Below are 26,123 nucleotides of genomic sequence, written 5' to 3'. Positions count from 1 at the left end.
GAAGGGCATTTTCAGCAGGTGCAAACGTAATTTTTACATATGTCTGTGTACTTTAGAGAAAGACATGACCCCGACTTTCAAATTTCTGATGTGGACTTTTAGTGTTTGATCAATGCATGTATATTGCAATAACGTATTACTTGCCAGCAGTCAGCAAGGACATGAACCTCAGTACAGAACAAAATCTAATACTGGGAGAGTGACTGTTCTTCTGCCTTTACCTTTCCTTTATTCATTTCCATTCCTCTCAAGAAATGCTTTAGCATGTTCTGTTAAAATGGATCTCATCGATTTTATTTTTTCTTAATTTTTTTTCATATTCTATTATGAATTAAAATACACAGTGGCGTCTACGGGCAGACAGAATCACATTAAGGCATGCAGTAATTGATGGACCTGTAAATAAAGAGTTCTACTTTCACCACAGTTTCAGCCAATTAATATCCATTCAATTATGGGTGAAGAAACAGGAACACATTTTTTTCTTCAGTTGTGCTGGGTTCTCTGAGGGATAGGGATGGAAGAAAGTGTTTTAAATCTTTTTGTGTAAAAATAAATAAAAACAATGTATTGTGCAAAGTTTTGGTGCAAGACTGTTCAAAAAAAAGGAGAAACGAGTTTTACATGCACGTGCACTGACTTGCATATTTTTTTCTCGAATAGAGATAGATTTTGTGATAAAGGTGTTGAAGCATGAATATTTTACCCTCATATTGCCTCAGCTTTGTAAAGGAAGCTAATGTATGCAAAATTTGGTAACAGTTGAGCACTTTTTCAAAGATTGTTTTAGCTGGAAGTCGAAGTAACTAACAGCTATTTCTCAGCAGTACTGTTGCTGGGTGTGCAACCACACATAACTGTGTGAAGTCTTTCAGTTCTGCCTTCTTTCCCTCATGTTCCAGGAACAATAGTAAATTATGCAAGGCTTTTATTGCTCAAACTTCATTTAAGCTTTTGCAAATTCAAAGCTTAAAGTGCATAAAATTTGACACACCAGAAATGTATATTTTCCTAGATTTTGGAAATAGAAAGGAAGTTGTTAGTTCCACAGGCACTGCTACCAGGTGCAGCAATTTCCTGGTTGTCTCTTCCAGTTATCCTAGCAAAAACTAACAGTCCATCCATAAGCATCCAGTAAGCTGAGATCAATTTGAAGTGTTTGGTATGTCTAGCATCTACAGAGCAGCAGGATTTCTATTTCTCAGTGAAAATTCTGATATTTAATGCATGTTCTTATCTACTGTCAATTTATACATCTGAGTGGTGGAAAGGGGCCTTTATCAATGGTTAGAACAGAAGACTCATTCTTTCCTTTTAAATTTGACATACTTGTGTCTGCTTTTTGTTTCTACTTTCTGTATTTTTTTTCCATTTGGATTGAAACGTACATGATTGTTTAGTCATTCTTACTTACAAACACTTTTTTTTTTTTTAATCCCTGATGACTTCAGTTAATGATACCACTTCTGAGAGGGGTAAAAAAATTAATACATATATATATGCATATATATACTTATATATTCTGAAGCAGTTTCTCTATAGCAGACAATTTCTTGTATTATGTGGATATTCTGAAAGTGCAAAACAACACAAATTCAGTAATTTCTGGAGAAGAGATCCAAGTATAGCAGTCAGGAAAACAACCCTTAAAGCATATGGAGAAAATCAAAACCACAACGGTTCTGACTTCACAGAAGTGTGAAGCAGAACCAAGTGCAGATAGATGTAATGAAAAGTCTTTCAAAGGTAATGTGGTACATGTGTGAAAGAAAACTGCCCCAAAAATTAAGATATAGCCTGCTTTTAAAAAAAAATAAATTAAATATTTATTTCTTCCACAGCTTATACCAAATTTTTACCTGGTCTGTTCTGCCTCCACTGCCAGTTTTAAATTTGCCCCTGCCTTACCTTTTTACTGCCAACCAACATGTGCTTGCTCTTTCTGTTGCTTCTATCTAATTTTCTGCTTGAAAACAAGCCAGGTGAGAATACTTCAGCTGCCCATTTATTTAAAATGCTGAAGCACATGGGTTGTCATCTCTTCTGCATCAGGCAGCTGCTTATGAACTGTAGGGTCTTATGGAACTGCTCGCAGGTAATGTACCCAAGGTACCTAAACTCAGAATGCTCATTTCCCTTTACTAGAGATCTCACAGTGCTCACTCCTCCTTCTCCTGCAGCAAAATGGAGAAGGGATGAGGACAACACTTGAAACTTTGGCATTTATTTGAAAAAGTCAAAACACATAACCTGTATTTTTGCTGAGGAAAGCTTGTAAACATGGGAGAGCAAATCCCAGAGGCAAGAAGTCAAATTAAAGGACTCTGAATTTTAGAAATATTCTATTTAACAACTTCAGTAATTTGAGTAATACTCTCACAGTTTAGCAGAAGGCATCTCTTTGATCAGCAGTATTGTTCCTGTTGCTGCAATGAGCACCAGTGTTCAAGGCAAGGTGCACAGATGCTCACCTTGGAAGAGGCAGAACACCTGGGGAGGACACCGTGAGAAACTCTGCCAGTTATTTTAGCTAGGAAAGTACAGCAGTTGGAAACTGGGTCTGTACCTCTGAGTAGGTTTGAGGATCTGAAAGCTGTGGGAGGCCCCTGTGCTGGGAATGAAAGTGGTGTGAGGTCCTGTACTGACAGAACGTTGCTTTTCCCTGTGGCCCCACAGTCAGCCCCAGGCTTCTTTGAGTGACCAAGTGAGCCCATGGTTGTGTGACGCTCTGTGGGCTGCATCTTCATTGCGCCTTTTCCCTCCTGCCCTTGGATGTTTCCTTTAATTGGCTTCTACATGGATTATGTTTAACAAGTTTGCCTGGCTATTGGAAATTATCTGCTAAACCTAAATACAAGTAATATTGGTGTGTTTGTCATTTATGCAGTATTTCTTTCTGCATCAACCAGTTTTTCAAAACTATGAGAGAGACAGTGACCATGTTTTTCACTACCTGATACATTTCTATTCAACACAATACAAACATTTGTATTAAGGTAAATTTGAAGAATTTTTGTAAGAGATGGCATGTAAAAGTGGGTTTTATGGTGAAACATTTCCTCAACATCAAAGAAAATGATAGAGCTATTATTGTACAATAACTTCACAGTTATAATTACATGTAAGTTTTTAATTTAGTCTTCAGTTCCAAAACAGCATCTAAACCTAAAAGAAGTTCAGGTGCTTTGCTTTTCTACAGTCATTGACTCTCGTTAAGGGACTGTTTAGGAACTGATGTGCAATACTGAAGTTAATTGACCTGAAAAGGTGTTTGCAGTAATTTTATTGGTAACATTGAAAAAATTAATCATAGTTTTAAACCAACTTCTCCTAGTTTGGGAAATTGTCCAAGTTGTTAGATTAACAATAGCAGTAGATTTCAGAAGACGACGATTTGAGTCATCGAGCACAGGAAGAGGCATCTGCTGTATACATGCCTCCAAGTGCAGAAGTTTTAAAGGTGTGTAAACACTGATGTGGGAGGAAGAGAGGCTGAGGTATTTCAGAGGATGTGAAGCCCAACACCTGCAGCTCCCTTCTAAGGGCTCAACCACTAGCCACCTAACACCACTAAAAATCTTAAAAGCGTCATCGTTTCAGGTTGTTAGAATTCATTGTATTCATTTGGAGAAAGGCTAAGCTGTAGGCCTTAAGAGCCAGCATGAACCAACTCAAAATCAATGCTTTACAGGCAGTCAAGAGCAAAAAGAATACAGGAGCGTGTAGTGGGCAGTTAGGTGCTGCCCTGTGCTGATGGGGAGACTGAGGGGAGCCTTTCAGTTGCAGTACCAGACCTTCACTAGTCAAAAGGCCAGGTGGTGTGGGTGTGAGGGCTTGTGGACTAAAGAAAGAAGAAGAAAATCCTATGTGGGGAGTGTGCTGGAAGGGAAGGGAGGCAGAGGGCTTTATGTCACGTTTGGAAAACAAGTCTTGTAGTACTTTGGAAGGTGCGGTGTGCCCAAGTCATACAGCAAAACAGTGGAATGCTGTTCCTATTCAGTCGAAAGGAGTTTTATGGATGACTTTGAGGCTTACATTTCTGTGGCAGGAATTATTACAAGTGTGTGCTGAGTGCTGGTGTGTTAAATGGCTGATTAAAAGTTGGGTTACTTTTCAGATGATGGAACAGAGAGAAGAAATGTTATTTTTTAGAGTCAGAGGAAGAAGAGAGGTTTGTGTAGGTGTTTAACAGCATAATGGCATGTTTGCTAATAAGATTCTTGCTAATTTTAGTGTCGTTACAACAAATGCTGTGGTATCCATATAGGGGTAACAACAACACAAAGAAAATTACCTGCCAATATTAGCTGCTTTGCTCTTGTTCTCATGGGAATTTTGGATAGGCAATATATTCAGAAGCATCTGCCAACAAGAAACACCCTGTGAAACAGAATTCACAAACACCAGGTATGATTTTGACCTAATTATTTTTTTCTTCCCCCTCCCCCAGCCCCACGCTTCATTCTATAGGCAGTACCTTTCTTTCCCCTTTCTTCTTTGCAAGTTGATCACTTCCATTACTTTCGTATTTCTGCTGAGGCCAGTAAGCTGGTTGGATGCATTCAGCAGTCAAAAGTGCAGTTCTGTGTGCATTTGTGTTGGCTGAGTAAGCAAGATGAAAAAGGCTGACTGTGAAAGTGGAAAGGTGATTTACACTTGTGTCATAGTGCTGTGCAGTAATAAAACACAGGGATTGTTGGACACACATTATATTGTACAATTATATAATTATAAACAATATAATTGGAGGCAGTTGAGCTTGAATGCAGCAGGCTGTTATTTAGCAATCATCTCTTTCAAGGCTCATTAAACACAGATTTATACACAAAATAAAAGCTTTGCTCTATAAAGGCTAAATATGTAGCAGCATTTATTCCCCAAAACGTAATACGTAGATCTAAAGCTGTCAACATCTATAATGGATTTAGTCAGTGGTTGTAAATGAAGTTCTTTAGCAGGTAAGACAAAACCTTTACCTTTTTTTAAGGCATTATTTTTGTGACTTCCTTTGTATGTCCATTCTGGAAGGCTAAAGAACTTGCATATGCAGGTGTGATCTTGGATTTTGAAATCGGACAAGCAGCGACACTACAGATGATAAAGTGTTTTGAAAGGTAACAAGGATCTCTGAAAAATCATCAATATTTTGGGCCTATGGTAACCCTTTAAAACTTTATAATTCTGAAATGATGAATGGGCTTAAGGGGAAGAAAATTAAGAAGCTGAAATGTTTTGTTGCTGCTACCCCAAGTAATTTTGGGTTGGTTTTGTTTTTTTTTTTGGGGGGGGGGGGCATTCCCCCATGTTTAATTTTATTACCTGAAGTAAAACAAGTTTTCATTTGCAAAAATAAAGAGAGAAGAATCTTATAAGCTAAGAAGAAAAGATTCACAGCGGTAAAATCTTCTAAGGCGTGGACAACTACAGCACATATGGTGATACAATCTGACTTAAACTTTTAACAGTTGACAGAAGTTTGGAATGTAAATGCGTATATACAAACTGAAATGTAGGTGCTTAGATTTTTTTTGTTAGACTTTTTTGGCTATCTAGAACTCCCACCGACTTGTAAACAGAGTTGTGAAACAACAGTATAAATAACCAAGAAATGTTCTTGAAGGAGAGCCTGCAGGCCTCATATCTGAGTATGGCTCAGTGAGAGCACAGCTCAGCACTACAGAGTATCTGACCCATATGTGCCAGAGACATTTTTGTATTTGTTTTCAATCCATACATGAATTTTTAAATACTCCATTTTAATGCTTTTCATGACATGTCATTAGGTCCGGTCTTATTTTGTAATTTCGTGCAGCGTGTTTAATTTTCATTCCTTCAAGTGATTCACAGGAGCCTGATAGATGCAAGGCTCCGATGAGCTTTCGGCATGCCTCTGCTTACGCAAATGATCTGGCGTGATCCAGCTGTTGAATCACCGTTTCCAGCATATGGTACCTGACCTTCGCAGTTTGTGGCTTCCAGCCTTTTAAGTTACTGCATTTTACATTGCTAGCTTTCACTTTGCTACATCAGAAATGTGTCTACACAATAATTGCTGTTCACTTGAGTTCACTTATGATACTGGGAAGTGGTAATTAACATAGTATGAGTTTAGTTAAATATTTTGAATGCATATAAAGTATTCTTGTGTTGATGCTTTAGCAACCGTTTCATAGTTTTAGCCTGTGGTAACTGTGATGCAGAGTTGTATTTCAGAGCTGTTTTCCTTCCCCCACTTCTGCCTTGTTTATTTATATTCTGCTTATTTATCCAAATGTGTTAACTCACAATGTTTCTGAGAGTCATGTTAATGAATTAACAAGGCCGAGCTTCTTGTAACACCATTCTAAAACACTCCAGTCTTTTCAAAGTTTAGACATAAAGCATTCCCAAATGCAAGGCATGAAATTCAAATATTCTTGATAAGGCTGCTTTTGTTTGCTTTTTATTAAAAAAAAAAAATTAAAAAGTGAGTATTTTCTTTGTAACACAAGGACAGATATTCTGGCAGTATTTCTTCACTGTCTTCCTTGTAAAATGGTCTTACAACATTACCACAAAAGTTTGGTGAAGGGTTTTTTTGCTTTCTTTCTGTTCTTTATGCAAATGTAAACTCCTACACAATATACAAAGCAATGGAGAGCATGTACTTATCAAGTTAAAGAATTTAAGGTTTAAATCTTTAACGGTAAACTGCTGTTATCTGGTGGAGTTGTGGGAGTGCCCCAAGAAATTAGTTTGGTTGTGTAATTTCATTTCTTTGTGGACATACATTTATATTTTGAAAGAGCTAGCTTGTGTATTCTGCAGAATGAGTGGAAAACGCTTAAGCAATCTAACCAGCTAATCACTTAGGTTTAGGTAGTTGGTTTGGTTTGTGGGTTTGATGGGGTTTTTTTTGTTTTTCTTTTTCAGAAGACCATAGATAATGAACCTTAGCTGAAAACAACTTTGGAAAAGCTTGTATTGCTCATGTTCATTCTTTATTTTCTGAGTGCATAAGCAGTACATAACTCGGATCCCCAACCTTTCAACTTTTCAATTATATTAAACTCAATTTTTAAAGAAAATACTGAGTTATGTTAATCAACATTGCTGCTTTTGTTTCTATCTGAAGTCTTCTCCTTTCAAAGAAATTGCTTGTAGTCTCCCAGTGTGCTGGGTAAAAGAAATAACCCTTATCTAGTGCTTTACAGCATTTTATGGCTAGGAAATAGAGAAAAATAAAAATTTATCTTGGTTGATCACTACAGTAGAGTCTGCTGGATTGTATGACATGCAAAAAAAACCCCAAGTTAGACCCCAAATCAAGAACTCATCTTCCCTCATGTGTTGCAGTGGGTTATTTTCATTTATTCTGGCTTTGAGTTACTGTCTTCTGATGCACCACTGCTATGACACAGGAATTGCTATATCACAGGGTTTTATCACCCTATGGACTGGCATAAAAGAGAAGCAACATCATGGAGATTCTCTTAAAACTCATGTTAGCAATGTCTCCCCAAGGATCCCAGCCACTTGGAAGCTGTAAACAGGGTGATCTCCACTACAGGGATCCCACAGGTTCCTTGGCTTGCATGACTTTTAGTATCTGTCTGCCTTTTCTGTGAGGGGGAGCAGTTTATCCTCCAAGATATCTAGTTTTTCTCTGCTTTGCCCATCATGACTGGCTTATTGGAAAGCTCTGCACAGGGGCAGAGTGGTGGCTGAACAAGCCTGTGTCTTTGTGATATCTGAACTGTTGCTCTTTCCTATACTTGAAACACAAAATTAATATATTGTTTCAGGCATTGTGGAGTATCAACGTAAAGTTGAGAGTCTTTAAATTGTTGCCTGAGGTAGTATAACAACACATATACTGTCAACTTAAAACAACCTTAAGAGGAAAATGGAATAACACTGCATGCCAAATAGCTCATATTACTCACTGAGAAAATTACTCTTTTTGGAAGCTGTAACTTTTAAGAACTTAGAAGCTAGTTTGTGTGACTTGCACATTTTTTTAAATTGTATTCATATAATATTTCCTACTTTTAAGGCCTAACCCAAAAGTCATGTGAAAAAGGGGGGTAATCTTCTCAATCCCAGGTGTTTGATCTGTCTATCAGCGCCCCAGGAAAGCCGAGACCCTTGTGCCCGACCAGTCTGTCAGCGTCCCGTTATAGGGACCCTTCACCAAACAGTCCTACTGGATCGGAGGGCGATTCAACAGCCTTGTTCAGGGAAACACACCAACAGCATCAGGGGAACCCCTCAGCAGGTCTTCTCACTTCATTTGAATGTGTTACCCACTGCTGGCGACTGCTAGCATCCGCAAAGGATTAATACTAACAGTTTATGGAATAACACTCTTTATTATAAAACCATGACTTAAGAATCATGATTGGTGGTGATAGGGACTGTCTGCAAAAGCAAACTTGAAATGATACACAACCAAACTATATACAACCCAAACCTTAATTACTAATGACAGCTAGAATGTGTTAGTTATTTAGCATGCATAGGCCAAAATTCTCACCCAACAGGCATCCATGTGGGGGAGAAGGCAGGTTCAGCCCATCGACTGATCCCAGAAGTTATGATGGGGTCTTCCCTAACTTCCCCCCTCATTCATTCCCTTCTTATACTTTTCTTTACTCTCAGGTGGAGCTTGAGTGACACCAGTCATACATTCTTTCATTATTGATTGGTGTAAACTTCTCTCGCTTTCATTTAAAGACATAGTTGATAAGAAATAGAAAGTGCATGCTTGGTGAGGGGTGGTCATGCCTCAGAGGTGGGTAACTTTGGGATGGAGATGTGTGTTAGCATTGTAATGAGACTATAATGAGTAAGGTTCATCTAAGGAGAGTATTTTCGCCACAGTTGTTGGCCAGGCAACAGACATAATCTCATATGTTTTCTGTTTGGCAGCCGCTATGCAGCTTATCGGCTGTGTGGTACCATCAAGTTCCCAGTCCTGCAGGGAGTACAGAGCCTGGCCGCCGTGCCTCCATCTGCTCCACCCTCACTGCTCCTCTAGGATAGCAGGTTGTGTTGCCCAGGGAACCATGGTGGAGTAGATTCCATGCATGCCAGCCGTCCTGAAAGTGGCAACTGTATTTTTCCCTAAAAAGGTTGTTATAATACTACAACTTCTATTAGGTCTATATTTTCCCCCCTCCAAGAAATTTTCCCACCCCAATGATAATATGTTCCCTATTGTAAACAGCTGTACTGCAGACAAACAGCACTGAGCACATCTAATAGGATTCATTCAAGGACCTTTTCCCTCATTAGTACTGCATAACTGCATGCTGTGCACTGAAAGGCAGTGGTCTTTTGAAAGAAAGGAGCCAAGAGAAGTCTGAGTCATGAGCTCCACCTTGATCTAAAATCAAAATGTTATTTAAGTTTTGTATACGGGAAAACACATGGTTTGGAATTAAAAGAAGAAAAATGTGCATTAATGTGTGAATTTTAAAGGTAATTTTTTGTCTAGATGCTCACATGTATCAATGATTGAATAGATTACTAATATAGTTCCATTGTACTGAGGTTGATTCATAAACCTTCCTCTAATCAAAAATGGAAATAAAGAGAAAGGCACTATAGATTAAAAACGTAGTGAGTAATATTCCTAAAGACATCACAGATCTTAAAGCATAAAAAAAAAAATCCTTTTTTCCTTCATTCTTTAGCAAATAGATGATAAAGACATAGTAGTTGTGCCAGTGTTTATCTTGCCACTCACTTTTTAAAATGTTTTGAGGTCTTTGTAGGAAAAGGCTGTGAAAGCCCTTCTCAATTATGGCTGTTACTAGGGCAGAGCCTGCTCAGACACTTGGACCACATGCTGAAGTCCACAGGACTTGTGCACCTTCAGGAAAAGCAGAGACTGTCATATTAAAAGGTTTACGCAAACCCTTTATATTTGATCAGCCTGTCAGTTTCTAAAGAAAGACGAGACCCTTATGCCCGACCAGTCTATCCGCTACTTGCATTTTGACAGCCCACTGTATTGGAGGGTGATTCGACAAACCTATTTAGGGATCCCCGCTGACAGCATCACTGAGTCAAATCCCTACTCGGATCTCAGGAGACTTACACAAAATGAACTTCAGTTGAAGGTTTTTATTATACAAAATGCAAGTTTGTGACAGGATAAGGTTCAAACATTGCCAGTGATGGTACACTGACTGCAAAACAAGCTTAAAACAATACGCTTAATAACAGCTAGCATGAGTTAGTCACAGAATAAAGTTCTTACCCAGTAGGTATCCCTATGAGGGAGAAGGCGGGTTCAGCCCGTTGATGGATTCCAGAAGTTACAATGGAGTCTTCCCTAACTTCTCGCCTCCTTGGTACTTTTTATACTTCATAGTACATTGTATTTTCATAATCGTTACACAGGATTGGTTACAAGTTTCTCGCTCCACAAGCAGGATTTTGCACTCTTTCGAGGGGGGCTATCTGAGTTGGATCTCCCACTGCCACAGTTAGTTTTGTCCTGCTTTCAACTAATTTCTCTGTTGATGTCTGTTGATTGCAACAGCTTATCAGCTTGTCTCCTCTTGGGACCAGAACTTTCCTCACTTGAAGGCTTCTTTCTGCATAACTTAGGTAACGGTGTTCTTTCCACCGTCTGTTCTTTGTTTCCTATCCTTCCTGAGGGTGAATCCCTCCATTAGAAGTCCCTTCATACGTCAATTTTGACAACTTTAGTTGTACATATATTTGTTTAGCATATAGTTAAACACTAAATCAGAGTTTGGCAATTCAGGGGTTTAGACAACAATTCCCCTCTTTTGGTCTTCTTTCAGTCCAAGAACAGTTCATTTTCTGTGCATTTAGGTCAAGCCTGACTGACTCCAGTTACACATATTTTTGTTACTGATTGGTGTAAAATTCTCTTGCTTTTTTCTTAAAGATATAATCAATGAGATATAGATCACATGCCCAGTGAGGTGTGGCCATACCTTGGAAGTGGGTAATTTTGGGATGGAGGTGTGCTTTAGTATTACAATGGGATTATTTCATCCGAGGAAAGTAATTTCACCACTATTGGCTCAGCAGCAGACACCTTCTCATGTATTCATATTTATCATACCATTAAGTTCCTGTTCCTGCAGGGAGTAAAACAGAGCCTAGTCGCAGGGTCTCCACTCTGCCTCACCCTCTTTTACTCCTACCAGCACCTGCTAGAATAGCAGGGTGTGTTACTTTAGGGAGCCACGCTAAAGTAGATTCCGTGTGTGCCAACCATCCAAGTTGCCAAGAAAGTGGTAACAGTAATTTACTCTAAAAAGCTTTCTGCAATACTACACTTCTATTAGGTCCCAGTTTTCTCTAATCCCCCCCCCCCCCCCCCCCCCCCCCCCCCCCCCCCCCAGTAATTTTCCCACACAGACCTTCTGAGACTAAAAGGAACTGGTTTCATTTCCTACTCCTAACAATTAGATAGACAGAGGTTTGCTTCCAAGGACCTAATGCAAATATTACTTCAAAGGTATTCAAGCCACAAAGAGAAGGAAAGGTAAAACAAAGTGAAGTATAGCTCAGGAAGGTGGTGCTGGGGGGGGGGTGGAAATCAGCTTTGAGTTGTATGTTTGAAAGCAGTGGATGTATTTAAGCTGAGCTGCAGAGCATTGTCCAGCTGGCTTCAAGCTCATCCATTTTAATTATTGAAATGCTCTCTAAGAAAACTGTTGTAATTGCAAATAAGTGATACAAATCAGCACAAAGGGCTGTGTAACTGTCCTCTCATTTGAAGATGTAACTGTGTGACAAGACAATTTGCTTGCAGGCAATATCAGAAACTTGATGGTCTTTAGATGGTCCATTAGAAAACTTCTCCTTCCCCAATCACTTTTTCACTTTTGCATCTCTTTCTTCTTTATACCACACAAGCAGGTTGTGATAGCATTATTTCTGAGAAAATTTCCTGATGCATTATAAAATCAGATTGTTGTTTTTTTCCCTTGCAGCATGTGACAGTGTTAGTTATTACTTCCTTGTTTGCACTTGTTGATGTGTCAACACAGCTCACCACAAAACAAACAAACAAAACTGTTGGAAATAATACCCTTTCTCAACTGTCCCAAATAACTGCTTTTTTTTCCTTTCCTTTTTTATATCCTAAAATATTGATGCCTATAATCCCTGCCTAAGGCAAAGAAAAGGGGGCTGCAGGATATCTTTTACCATTCATTCGCTGCTATAGCTCCCTATCAAGTTAATGGATGTTCTGCCCCTCTGTTGAGTGGAAATGGGATTGAACCTTTGCTTACTGACCTCATTCTGATGCAGTGGAGTTTCCTGCACCTTTACAACCAACACAAAACCAAGAAGGACAATGTTAATATAGATTGTGAGTGTTTGTTTTTTGTTTAAATCTGTATCAGATGTTGTAGGTTAAACATTCCTGACTTGCAATTCTTTTCTTAGCTTACCCTGAAACCGGATCTCTTGTGCTACTTAAGCAGAGTCAGGGAAAGCTTTTAAGTCAGTAATGGTAGATTCATATTTTGTGCTTCACTTCAGAGGCAACGAATATAGCACACTACATTTCTGTATGTCAAAAGATGTAAACTGTGTATTATATCATCTCAAACTCACAGTCAGATAACAAAAATGTGTGTTATATTGCTGTCATGCTAGTAGAGAGTTGAAATTTGACCTGTTTTCAAGAACGATATTAGTATTGACAATATGTTTTACATACATTAATGAGGGTTGGACAACTCTAACTTCTGCTTACTTTTTAGTCAATGCAGGCTGCTAAAGTCTTGTTTGCCTTGCTTTATAGCTGAAGAAATTTCAGCAAAACTGTTCTAAATCTGTTAGGTTGTGTGAATATAAGAAACTAAATACTTGAAAGCTATGATTTCCAGCAAGCTGATTTCATAAAAATGTAATTAATATAATGGTACTGTTGGCAGAAAACAGCCCCCTCATGTCCATGAGAGTCTTTTTTATTTCCTTCCATTCCCCTTCTTTTTCATTCCCTTCTTTTGATTTTACTCTGAGAGAGAAATAGTATGTAGAAAGAAGCAAAGATGAAAAATGGAAGTAAAGTAAGAAGGGCATGTTTTGCTTTCTGGTCTTTGCAGATTTGTTCAAACAGCGCCATAAGTATTCATGTGTACAAAGCTTTTTACAATTGGTAACCTTCAGGCCTTATTGTAAATCTTTCTGAGATACTTCTTACAACCAAATGCTGAACCTTAGTGAACACTCTGTGTAAAAATTAAAATGAGATCGGCTACTGCTTGGGGAATCTAAATTATCTGTAAGTATTTGAATTGTAACAGATAGAAAAATGAAAGTTGTGGGATGCTAAGCTCTGTGGTGACAAACTACTTCTAGTTCTTCTGATTCTTCCCCACAAAAATCTGTGGCTTGTTAGCCTATTCTAAAGAGGGCAAGACGGTCATGGGTGAAAATGTATTGCTTCATATTCAGCAGGTCAAGTTTTCTTTGAACTGAGGTGGAATTGTGGCTCGTGGACATTTAATGTGATGGGTAAGCTGATTTTGACACATCTCATTACATTACTGCCATAGGACAAGTATTGATCTTGATCATGCTAGTAGAAGTATAAACTATAGACATTATTTTATTTTGCATTTACATTGGTGGAAGTGAAATGAAAATTTATCTCCTTGCCCTCTCTCCCAAATGACACTTCAAAAACAAGGTTTAAATTATTATTAATGAGCTTTTTATTCAGAAACAATTTACAGCAGGTGATAAGTGAGTAAAAAAAGTAACTTCAACATACCTTATTTCTTGAAATAAGATGGTAAGATACTTTGGTGTGAAATAGGATATTTGGACTTATGGGGAGACAGTTCAGAAAATCTGCTATAATTGATGCATAGTCCACATGCTCATAGAGTAATAAATAACTGTTTGGGTATAGTAATAGTGTGTGATGCTAAATTACTTAGTGGCACTCTTTCTCTTTTCTCTTCAACTATTTAATCAGATGGGCAGTGTTGTAAACAAGGTATCCAAGCATGTCGCTAGTACATAAAAAAGAGGCTAAAGTAAGGGTAGAATTTAATATTATGCTGTTTGCTAAATGTTATTATTCATGGCAGTTATTTAATACTTAGGGTACAGATCTACAGACCTGTTTGGTCTTGCAGTCGTGAAACAGTGGTGTGACCAAGCAAGATTTTTGCTTACCCTGGAGTATGTTAGGCTGTTCCAAAGAAACAGTGGAGAGAAATATGAAAAGGATTTTAAGCTTGCATGAGGCTCTAGAAACCCTTTGTCATAGGGACATCTGCTGTGGAAATAACTGTTGCAAGGGTCATTGCAGTCAGAAGCAGTTAGGCAGTTGGGGGTGTCCTGCACTACTCTAGTCACTTAAGCAGGTGCATTGTGGGGAAATGTATTTAATCACATAGAGTCGATCTTACAAAGTTGAACTGAAATTTGCAGTAGAAATTCCTAACTATGAAAAAAAAAAAAGAAAGGAAACAACAAGTCACTATTGGTTTGTCATCTCTGAAATCCAGTTTAGGAGACTGTTTAATGATGTCATCTTTCAAGTCACAAGGTAACTTTTTCTGAAGTAATCTAGACAAGACATATATTCCTGGTAGGATCTTGAGTCCTATTTACAATACATGTTGTCTACATTCAGTTTTTTATGGTTAGGATTTAAAAATTAAGGTAGGAAAAAGTGTCAGTGCTTTCTCTACTATTCTGAACATGATACATTTCTAGAACTTGGTTGATACTTCAGAGTTTTCTTTTTATGAAGCTGTGTGTGAGAGGATTTAACTCCATTCAGTCTGGTTTATGTCTACAACTTCTTCGCAAGGAATCAGATATGTTTGGGGTTTTATAACTTGCATTTTTCCATTTGTTTTGGTACAGACCATCAAAGGCAAACTGGTAGCACCAGTCTCACACTGGGATGATGGAGTGACAGTAAATTTAATAACAGAGAATGTAAAACATATAATAATATTTTTAGCACCAGAACCATTTACCATCCAGACCTATGCATCTCACCCAGACTGAATAGCTTCTAAAATGTCAGTATGTTGTGATTTATAGTTCAGAAACTCATTCTTTCTAGATAAAATTAACCTTAGTTTAACTTCATGTGGTGTGTAATACCTTGTGATAAATTATACAGGCAGGCACTTAATGGGGTCTCAGAGAAATTGGTGTTGCATGTGTGTGTTGTGTAAGTGTGATTGGTATCACTGGGTCAAACGGATGTATTTTTCCATTGCTACATTGCCTTTTATTACAGATTGCATAAATCAATTCTTGCTTGCTTGCGGGAAGCAGAAAAAGGAAAAATGGTTCTGCAGAAATATGTGGATCTTTCCTTCCATGTAGAAAGGGAAGGATTCATCTCAGCAGGGGACACTCCATGAGCTCATCTTTTCAGAAGAGATTTTCTTCTTTGTGCATGTGTGTGTGTATTTCCTCTGTATCATAAAAGATCCAGCCATTTTATAGATAGATCTCTCCTTAAAAGAGGCTATGCTTACAGCATCAAATTTTCCCTCACTGTGTCACAATCAAGTGTCTAATGTTTTGGAAGGTCTGATCCTGAAGAAACGGAATACAAATTGTACCACAGGCTGAAACTGGAAACAGGGTGACAGAATAACAGTCTGTTACACACACGCAATGCTGTCAAGCCATGGAACACTTAAAATTATTCACAGTAACATTATTAATATCCTAAAAAAATAAAATATCAGGAAAATAGATGTCAGCCAGTGGATTTGGTGTGTAAATACTCATTATGTGGGGAGAGGGATGGGAGAGACTTTTATTCTTGCAAGAAAAATAGCACTTTGCTGAAAAGGGAAGGCAAGCACAGGCAGCTGGTTCAGGGAAGGAATTTTCAGTAAGTCAGAAATATAGAGTTGAGAGGAAGATTAAAAGCCCAAAAGTAAGAGCTCAGTGGCAGATGTTATCGTGGAGGAGCTACAATGAGAAGCTGGTGGGGATGGGAAATTGAGGAAATATAATTAAAGATGTCCTTCATTATCCCTGGCTCGATGCATTGGGTTTCTCTTATTCCTGGTGCTTCATTACCTGTTGTGGAGGTAGGTCCTCCTCTTGATTTTGCTTTACCAGTTGCATGGCTTGACCAGAGCAAAAGGACAAAGGGGATGAAATCACAATCATAGAGGCTAGGTTTAGACAGGACCTCTAAGGATGTCAGAAGAGAACCTAATCTGCTGAAGGTAATTGTGAAAAGTCACTTATTTGTTAGGGCAGGGGTCCTCAAACTGTTTAACCAGGGGGCCGGCGCACGGATGCAGTGGCAGGCAGCCATCTGTGGCTGCTGGGTTTCCCCCCCCAACCCCCGGCGGGGGGGTCTGTAAATACCGGGGGCCGGATTGAGGACCCTGGGGGGCCGTATCTGGCCTGCGGGCCGTAGTTTGAGGACCCCCGTGTTAAGGAATAATGCTGATAACTGGTGTGTTTACAAAATAAAAAACACCATCCACAGGTAGTTCAAAAGTGGAGGAGAGGTGCTAAAAAAGGTAAATTGTGCAGTGAACGTGCACTATACATGTAAGAAGTCAGAGCAAATTTACTTTTAAAATTAGACATCACAAGATTATCTTAATCTTTACATGTTTTCATTAAAAAAAAGATGTTGCCATCAAGCATATCCTGCTGAACCTTGATTTTTTTCTTTTTTTCTTTTTTTTTTTTTTAACATAGTGTCTTTAACATGCTTAGCATGTGTTAACCAGAATACCTGAACACATGAAGCAATTTAGACACACCCAGTTTTTATTTTTATAAGTACTTTTTATATTTGGGTGGTTTTTTTTTCCCTACATTACTTTGCTCTTGAATTAGTTATTAGAATTATTTATTACAATGATGTCAGTATTTATGCAGCCATATGTTTAGTGCTGTTCCTCACAGAGATGAGCTGGGAGTCAAGGAAAACTAAAATAAACTTTTAGAGGAGATAGAGCTCCTGAAAATGAGGCTATTTCTGTTGTGCCAGTGTTGTTTCTGTTAGGGGGGCACTGCAACATTCAGAGGCTCAGAAAGATGTCAGTAAAAATAACAACCTAACATTATATGCGCAGTAAATTCTGAAGACTGGAGGCTGTTTATTTTTTTTTCCTTTTTTTTTTTTTTTAATGTGTGGGCTGTTGTTTGTCTTTTTTTTTTAGTTAATACTATTCTGCTTGATACTATTTTTCTCCTTTGCTTTCATGGCAGTCTACCAGCTTAAGTTAATGGCTCTTTCTTTATCCAGTCTCATAAGGTCATCTTTTGATGATGGTAACTTAGTTCAGATAAGTGTTTCCATAAATTGACATCTCTTTTAATTTAATATGGGCACACTGAAAAATTAGAGACCACTTACTTTCATCATATGTTACTGATAATCTAACACAGTCCTTTGAGACTTATGTGCAACATTTAAAGTCTATTAGATTGGATATCTAATCAGAATTCATGACAATAATATATCTATTTATGTTTTAAAAACCTACAAAAACAAGACAGTTTAAGAAAAGCAAATGCCCTTTTTCATCTCAAAAAATCTGCAAAACTGGAATTGGTGCTAGTATGCTCACGCCTGGAAATATCAAGGTGCATAGATGTTAAAAAGCAGTATTGTAGTAAATGTTGGACTGCATGCTTTAAAAAGTGGGTGGGTGGGTGAGGAGTGGAAATGGTTGCTGAATTACTCAGGTGACTTTAGAGTCCTTTAGGCAGCCACATAAGAAAGTATTTGGTTTGTATGCCAAATGTTGACCGATTCTTGGATGTGACAGAGAAATCCTCACCCCATGAATGAGCCATGCAGCGTGGGCTGGGTTGCAATAGTAGGAATCTCACTACTGGGCCTCAGCTAAGGTTAGGAGCCACAGTGCCAGCTGTCAATCTATTTTATTGAGTGGAGTTGAAAAACACTGTTTCTGCAGAAAGACCTCACTCATAGGTGGATTGCTGTTGTGTTGTAACATTGGAAAAGAGGAAGGGTGGAGAGCAGGAGAGAGGAAAAAGATAAAAGTGATTCTTGTGTGATCAGGTTTTTGCATGAAACTTTTCCTTTGTGTGGTTTCTCAGCACTACCTCGTCCTGTGGACCAACATATAGAACTAGGTGATCATCAGCCAGGAGGGAGTCCTTGCTGTTCTTCCTATTTTGCAGCATCAAACATGCAATCTGGAGCAAGGCCAGGGCTGGATTTTAATAAACAAGTAGTCACGAGAGCACCTACTGCACTTTAATCTCTCGTCATGTTGGTTAGGAGGGCGTATTTGGCTGAGCCTTAGTTCTGATACACTTTTGCACATGTCCCTGCACTCAGATCTACACATGTGGCAATGCTTGTACTATGCTGAATTAGCAAGAGATCCTCTATGAAAATTTGGTGTCTGCTCTAGCAGTTCTCCTGGGGTGGATGAACCTGAAAAGAGTGGCAAAGCTTGTTATTTTAATGGAAAGAAATAATAGGAAATCTTGTAAATGACTATATTTTCTAATAAACTCATCACAGTGTGAAAGAAATCCTCCTGAAGAGCGGAGATAACATACTTCACCCTTTCTCAGCCTGCACCCTGCTGCCTTGCTACTGTGGTGACTCAGAAGACCCTTGAGTTTGGCTGGTGAGTTGCTGGCTGACGCCATAGCTCAGCAAATGGTCGGGCCTGCACTCCTGAGACCTTAGTGAGTCTTAGGCATATGCTGAAATGCTTTTTGCTGTGCAATCAGTAAGTGTGAGCAAACACTGTAATGTGGCCTTAACTTATCATAAAACTTAATTTAGTGTTAAATATTCTGTGTTTGAAAACTGAATACGTTTTAAAAGCTCTAGCTTTCACTTACCTATATATGTCACATGTATACCTCATAGATTGAGTTCAAAAGTGTTACTGTTAATACCTCTGGGGAAACATCATTTAAGAAGTTTCCAGTTGCTGCCAGCACTAGGTAATTATCCTTTTTGTGCTCTTTCATCAGTTCATGGTAGGAAAAAATTGTCACATGCTATGACATTTTGATGTAAGTTGAGAAATCAGCATATACAAACAGATGTATAGTTTGCTGTCTGTAACTGCATTGAAATCTCCTGTCTGCAGCTGGACAAGGAGAGAGAGCAACTGTGAGAGTGTATGTGTTTCAGAGTGTGTAGTCTCACAGGGTGGCAGATTTGGCATGTGATGGTAGGATCGTTCCTGGGGTAGCTGTTCTTGTGGATAAGGCTTTCCTTGACCCGCTGCTTCTCTTTTGATGCCAGCTTTCTCTTGCTAACCTCAGAGGAAGGGATGGAGGAACTGGAAGCTCAAGTCCTGAGCTTGTGGCATTTATATTGTGAGACAGTTGAGATCGAGTTCATTTTGCTAAGCTGCTCACCCATAATGGATCTGTCACAGTGGCTTGACAACGTATTTGTATCCATTCTGGACAGCTTTTGCTGCCCAGCGCTCTCCCTGTGAAAGTTCCTGGCAGGCCACTCGTATTTAATGTTGTCAAATAGTAATCCCTCCTCTCCCCCTCAGAACATATCTATCCTTTTCATAGACTTAATAGGCAGTTCTCCATTCCACCAATGCTTTAACTTTGACTTGATATCAAGTAGCTGAGGGTACCTCTTAATTTGACCCCAGTTTTCACTTGTTCAGCTGGCATAAAGATGGCAGAGCCAAATAATGGAGGGTATTTCATGTCAGAAACTGGACTTAAAATCTGTTTGAGTTTCTGGTTTATTGCTAATTTACAGAGTTCTTGGTTTTTTTATGGTGTAAAGATGTGGTAGGGGTGGTGGGAAGGAGAATAATGGTACCTCCAAACTGAAAATCCAACCTTCCTGCCAGCTGTGCCTGGGAAATCAAGTTAGCTTTCAGAGACTGGAGCTGCTAATAAACAAAGAAATAAATGACTTCTTTTTCATGTCCAGCCACTAATGCTGAAATTATGTAAGTATATTTAACTCCAAATTAAAATTCAAAATTATTCAGGTGCAGACTTTATTGAACCTGAAATATAATCTCAGTCTTAGTAGAGCAGGAGGATGTTCTGCCCTCTCCCTTGCTCTTCCCTCAACAAAAGGATTTTTTCCAGTTCAAATCACCAAATAAACATGCAGGAAGACATTCATTTCTAAATACAGTAAGCTGAGCTGCAGGCTTTACCAAGGTCTGGGGAGCCAAGTGAAAATGAACCTACTGACTCTTTACTAATTCACCTCCTGGGTCCCTCCTTTTCAGATTTCTTTTCCTTCCTTCCCCTCCTGCCACCCACCCCACCCACCCCACCCCCCCAGCTTTTTCTTTAACAATAGTTAGATAATGCTGCCTTTCCATCAAGACGCATCCTGTATAGTGTAGCTTATACATGCATTAGTAGATCTGTGTAAATCCTTAGGCTTTCAGTTCACTTCAGAGACTTGTTTCCAAGCTTGAGTTCAAAAGAGCAGTGGCTTCCCTGGAGAGTGCTGGCTCCCACAGTGGTGTCCCAGTTCCAGGTCAGCACTGCATCGTGCATGGAGTTTAGGTTTAATAGGATGATGTCCTGGTATTTTCCTTGTTCATCCTACACAGCCCTGTCTGTAATAACACAGCATCTGGACTGCTCTTTTTGTGTTTGCTGAGACAGATAGAAATAACGATACTAGTCAAACGGTAATGTTTTAAAGGGTATTTCTTTTAAAAACAGACAAAGGTTCAATGAATTCTGCCATCAAAGTGTGGCAGTTGAAAGTTAACTAGGAAGAGAGAGTGAAGCTCACTTCATTCTCAACAAGGTACGTTTAGCAAAGCTGTACTCTGGAGACTTTCCTTCTCACTGGTGAAACACTGCAAGAAATAAAAAAATTCTGTACCTGGTGCTTCTTTGTGGCATGTTTGTTTGTACTGTTCTCTCTCAGAGCTGTCCAGTTGTGGCTTTCTAGTTTGCACAATATCAGTATATTTGCTGTTGGTCTTCCACTACCTCCTCTTGCAAATGCATCTGGGAGAGAGGGAGAGTGCTTGACAAATCCCCTGCTCTTCTGAGACCTTTCCAGTACTTCCAGTGTGTGTGTAATTGTAAAAGCTGAAATGAAATACCTTGGGCTGCATTGACCTCATCATCCGTTTTTCAGATAGCATATCCATCCCATAAATCCTCTTAGAGATAAATTAAAAATGGCTGTAGAAAAGATATAGCCTGGATGTAATAATTAAGCAGGTCTTAAGCAGCAGCCCATTATTCAAGTATCAGGTTTTTGTATGATAACTTTTTTTATCTTTTCATTACTGTTGAAGAGAGATTTCAGCAAACTCCACCTCCAGCTGCTGAAGGGGCAGGTTCAGTGATGGGAAACAAATCTTCTGAAAGGGACCCACCATCAGCAGGGCAGAAGTTTCCTCTAAATTGTAGGAGTTGCTTCCTCCATGCTAGGCATTGCCATTTACATTTTTTTGCTCAACTGAAGGGGCAAGCACCTCCTGACGGTGTTAAGGTATGGACACAAAGAGTATTGCTTGCATATCAGTGCAGTTTAAAATCCATTTTTAGTTATGCCTACAGGACAAAACTGGCAACCCTGTGGTTAAGCAGCAGTGTATCAGAGATTGCAGTTCACAGATTATTCAAACTAAAGATTATCAGGAGGTTCCATTCTTGCAGATGAGCAAATGTGCAAAAATTCTTATTCTATTTTTAAAATGAAAGGTGAAGACAAAACCAGGGCATTGATTTAGTGTTGCAGTAAAATGAGATATTCAGTTCTGTAAAATGAGATATTCAGCAAGTTCTGTAGTGAGCTTACAATTTTTTACATAGAGAAAGTAGCCAACCTGGGGGGTTTGGTTTGGGTTTTTTTTTTTTTTTCCTTTCTAAACTGCTTCTCATGAAATTACGACCACTTGCAACTTGGGAGCAGAACTACTGCACAGGGAATGAAAAGCCTCAGCTGCTTTTGCCAAATGAAATAAGCGCGTCTAAAAGGACGCTGCCTAGATGGCTTCCAGAAGGCTGTGGAGCAGGCTGGCTCTGTGCACACTGTACCACTGAAAGCAGAGCCTGGAGCCTGGGTAACGTGTTGGTTTCCTGGGTCATCAGTGGCTGGAGAGATTTCAAATGCTTGATTGTCTTCAGGATGAAACCTCTCCACACAGGATTGATAAATATCACTTTAACTCTTTGTGTGGAATAGTGGCAACGTTACTGGAGAAGGGCCTGTCTTGCAGCTGTGATTGCACTCTTGCCAGTCAGCCCATGTGTCACAGCCGCTGGATTATAAGTAATTTGGGGCTGATAAAACGTCTGCCATTGTGCTTTGTATCGTGGCTGGCTCAGTGAGGCCCCGCTGCTACCTGGCTCTGCTGGGAGCTATCAGTCTGCGAGAATTATAACAGCTAGTAAATTTGTAAAGTGCACAGACAAAATGTTCAGATAAAAAGGGTACTGGATCAGTGTGAAACTGAAAAAGCTTTTGAGAGATTTTCTAGGTAAACTTGTGCTGCTCTGCTGTGCTGTTTCATCCCCAACAAAAATTTACTTTCTCATAAAAAAATACGCATTTCTTTTTGTCTGTAGATAATAAACATTATTGCAAATTGAAAATCAGATCTTATTCAAGATAGTTATTTTCCCCTCCCACTTTTCACATTGAAGACATTTTAGTTCAATATTATGTAATGTGGAAAAATGAACACGAAAAAGAAACATTCTTGAACATTTTGTGATTTACAAAATAAAAACCCTTTCAGATGTTTTTTTTTCTGAAGCAATTTATGTTATTCCGTGTTTTATGAGTGGAGTCTCAAACACCCTGGAAACATTTGTTTTGTGAGGATTTTTCTTTTGTATGAAAATAAGAGTTTCCAAGGCAGAAAATTGTTTGATTCCAACGTTTCTTTTGAATCTTGAAATATTTAGGATTGTCATCAGTCCATTAATGAGCTTCTTACTTTCAAAAATGTTTCCTGTAATTTATGAAACAAGAACCCACAAACTTTTTTTTATTGTTGGAACTATCTTTAAAAAAAAAAAAAAAGACAAGAATAATGCAACTGTTTTTTGTTTTCAGGACTTTACAGTTTATCATTCTCTGGAACATGCAATGTAGTAGTTTTATTCACAGATATACTGCAAAGCTGCGAGTCAGCAATTAGAAATATTTTCAATATTTTCCTTCTAAAATGTCTAGATTCTGACAACTATCTTTCCCATGTATACCCCTCCAGATGCCTAAGAATTTGAATAAGAGCTAGGTCCTTTTAGACCCCATAGTGTCATTCATTAACTAGCTTGGGTGGGACCACAGCAGCAGTTTTGAAGAACCTTCCTTTTCCGGTGCTGGTAATGCAGCAGTGTGGGGTTTTGGAGGAGGCTGAATGCACTGAAAAAAATTTTTTCCAGGAGAAAAATATGGGAGTAAAGCTTGATAAAATGGAGGGGTTGACAGCAGTTATGTGATTTCCTTAAGTCCTTAAGTTTCTCTGGTCAAGGGCAGTGCTGGAAGCACAAGTCAGGGCTAATTACTTGGAGCATACAGTTAGGGAAGGAGATCGTCACAATTTTTTTCCTTCTTTTTTTTCTTTCTTTTTTTCTTTTTTTTTCTTCCTTCCCCCCCCCCCCCCCCTTAGTGAAATTAAGTAAATTAATCCAGATGTCTCACTTCTGGTACTGAAAACCATCAGTACCAATGAACACCCATGTCTTTTGTTCTGACTCGGGTATCTGCAGAACACCGCTTGTAAAATCTCCATAGCTGGGAATGATCAGTGACAGGGAAAACAACTGTTACCTTTCTGAAGAAAGGATGTATTTCAGCCTAACTGTAGTTGAATGTACACTGTCTTTACCACGAACTTTTATCTTAGCTGGAGTTGTCCCTAACATGTACTACAAAGGCTGGAGATAACTGCAGTTTGTGGCATGTTTCTTTTCCTTTGAAGGTTTTGAAATTTCTATAGAACTGTTCTAAGAAAGAAGAGAGGGATGTTTAAATATATCCATGATTTCAGTATATTTCAAATATTTTTAAAGACTGTATTTTGCAGTCAGTGTGGCTTTGTTTACTCCAAAACTGTTAGCAGAGACTGAATCTGAGCATTTTGGTTTGAACTGATGGAAATGTTTAATACCCTCCTGCCTTTGCCTTCCAAAAGGCTACATTGCTTTTAATTAGCTGTAGTCTCTTTGCTAAGTAGAATGAAATTGCCCAGCTGTGTAGAAGCCATGGGCCAGCAGTAGGTATTGGAAGCTGGAAGCACTGAGCCCCACTTTCCAACAAAAGCATTCATAAGCCAATCCCATGTTGGGAGTGTTAAATAACAGTGAAGTGCTTAGATATGTTTGCAGATCTGGACCATAACCACAAGTCTTTTATCTGGCCAGTCTGTGCTGGTTTCTGTTTTTAAAAACGTATTTGTAGACATTATTATTGAGGGTTTTCACATTTCCCAGTGCAACTGCATACTGTGATCTGAGCAGCAGTGCCATTCCTGTGTTTACCAAGAATACTGGGTAGTGTTTTAGCTTGATCCTTCCCTGGTATTTGCTTGATGGATTAATTTGGGGCTTTCTCTATAATTATTTGTGGAAGATCAAATGGCAAAATCAATGGGGGCCCTTGTGCAAGCTGATGCTCATTTATTGTATGCATAAAATAGTTTTTCTGCTCTGTCAATGTAGTTCTAGAGCTGCATTCAGAGTGAGACCATACGGTCTCCTTATGCTTACAGCTGATTTTGCTGTATATTGTAACATGCATAAGTGGACTGCATGTTTAACTTTTCACTTTCTTTATGCGATCTAGGACTTCATTTGGAAACACAAGGGGGAAAAAGGGTGGAGAGTGATATAGCTTCTAAATTTAACTCCTGAATTAAGATTAAACTGTTAAATTTTGTTTTCTTTTTTTTTTGTGCATAGTTGGTTCACTCCTTAATATAGTGACACAAAGCTATTTAGTATTTGTGCATAGAAAGAGATCTGTCTTAGTACTAAAATCAAGTACTTCTACCAACCACATTCTCTCAGAGTGTAACCCAGTCATGATAGAAACAAGATAAATACCAGGTTTCAGGGTATCTTGTGGGAAAAGAGTATCACAGAGATAGTTCTTTAATACCCTTCTTAATCCATAAAGAGCATAACTTGTACATTCATTTTTTAAGTATGTATGTATACATGATCTACCATAAAAACAAGGTACAATATTCTGTTGATTTAATGTAACTTCATGGCATTACAAACAACAGCATTAATTTTACTTACCTTCTGCGTATTTACTTATGCAGCATCAAATACTTTTTTACTTTAAATCCAAATAGTTTGCAAATGTTTTTATCAGGTTTTTTTCTGTTTTACGTAGTTACAAAAGCACTGTAGTCCTAACAAAATGTGTAAAGTTTTCTGACTCTACAGTTTGATCAGCAGAAATCAGATGCTCTCCATGTCAAAGACAAATCATTCTCCTATATATTTACAATCAAGGTGTTTAGTTCACTGTTCTTTGTTGTCTTCAAGCCTTAATTCTTTTTTCACTAGGTTCAGCAAATTATTAAAATTAGTGCCTTAATTGTGGATGACACAGAAGTAGCCAATTTGGCTGACAAAACCAGATTGTTAAGGGCAATGAGAACTAATTCTTGTTGCAATAAGTTATAGGAAAACTTTATGCTATAGAGTGATATTTCAGTAAAATAACAGATGGACCTTCATATTTGGATAAGTAATTCATATTTGGAAACACCCCACAGTATATGTATAGCATGTCCTGAAGTTAGCTATTAGCATTTAGGCAGTAGATCTTGGAGCAATGCTGTATATTACTCCTTGAAAACATCTCCCCAAACTCAACAACAGTCAAAATTGGGCACCAGTAAGCAAGAATAGTGAACAAACCAGAAAACATCATTGTGGTGTTATGTATATACTTGCATAAATCATGGTGTGTTTACGCAGGAAATTTTCATGCTGGTCTAGACTTCTTTCTCCAAAGTGAAAGCAAAGTTAGACAAGAATAAAAAGGTCAGCAGTCAAGAGTATGGGACAACTTCCATATAGGAGGAGATAAAGTTCACTAGCACATTTTTAACTTTACGATAAACATGTGTGAGCAATAACCCAGAGTTTTATCTATCCTTGGACAGTGTGGAAAAGAACAGCATAGATTATTTATTCTT

Source organism: Falco biarmicus, chromosome 3, assembly GCF_023638135.1.
Source record: "Falco biarmicus isolate bFalBia1 chromosome 3, bFalBia1.pri, whole genome shotgun sequence".
Taxonomy (NCBI): domain Eukaryota; kingdom Metazoa; phylum Chordata; class Aves; order Falconiformes; family Falconidae; genus Falco; species Falco biarmicus.
Note: the sequence above shows the minus strand (reverse complement) of the source record.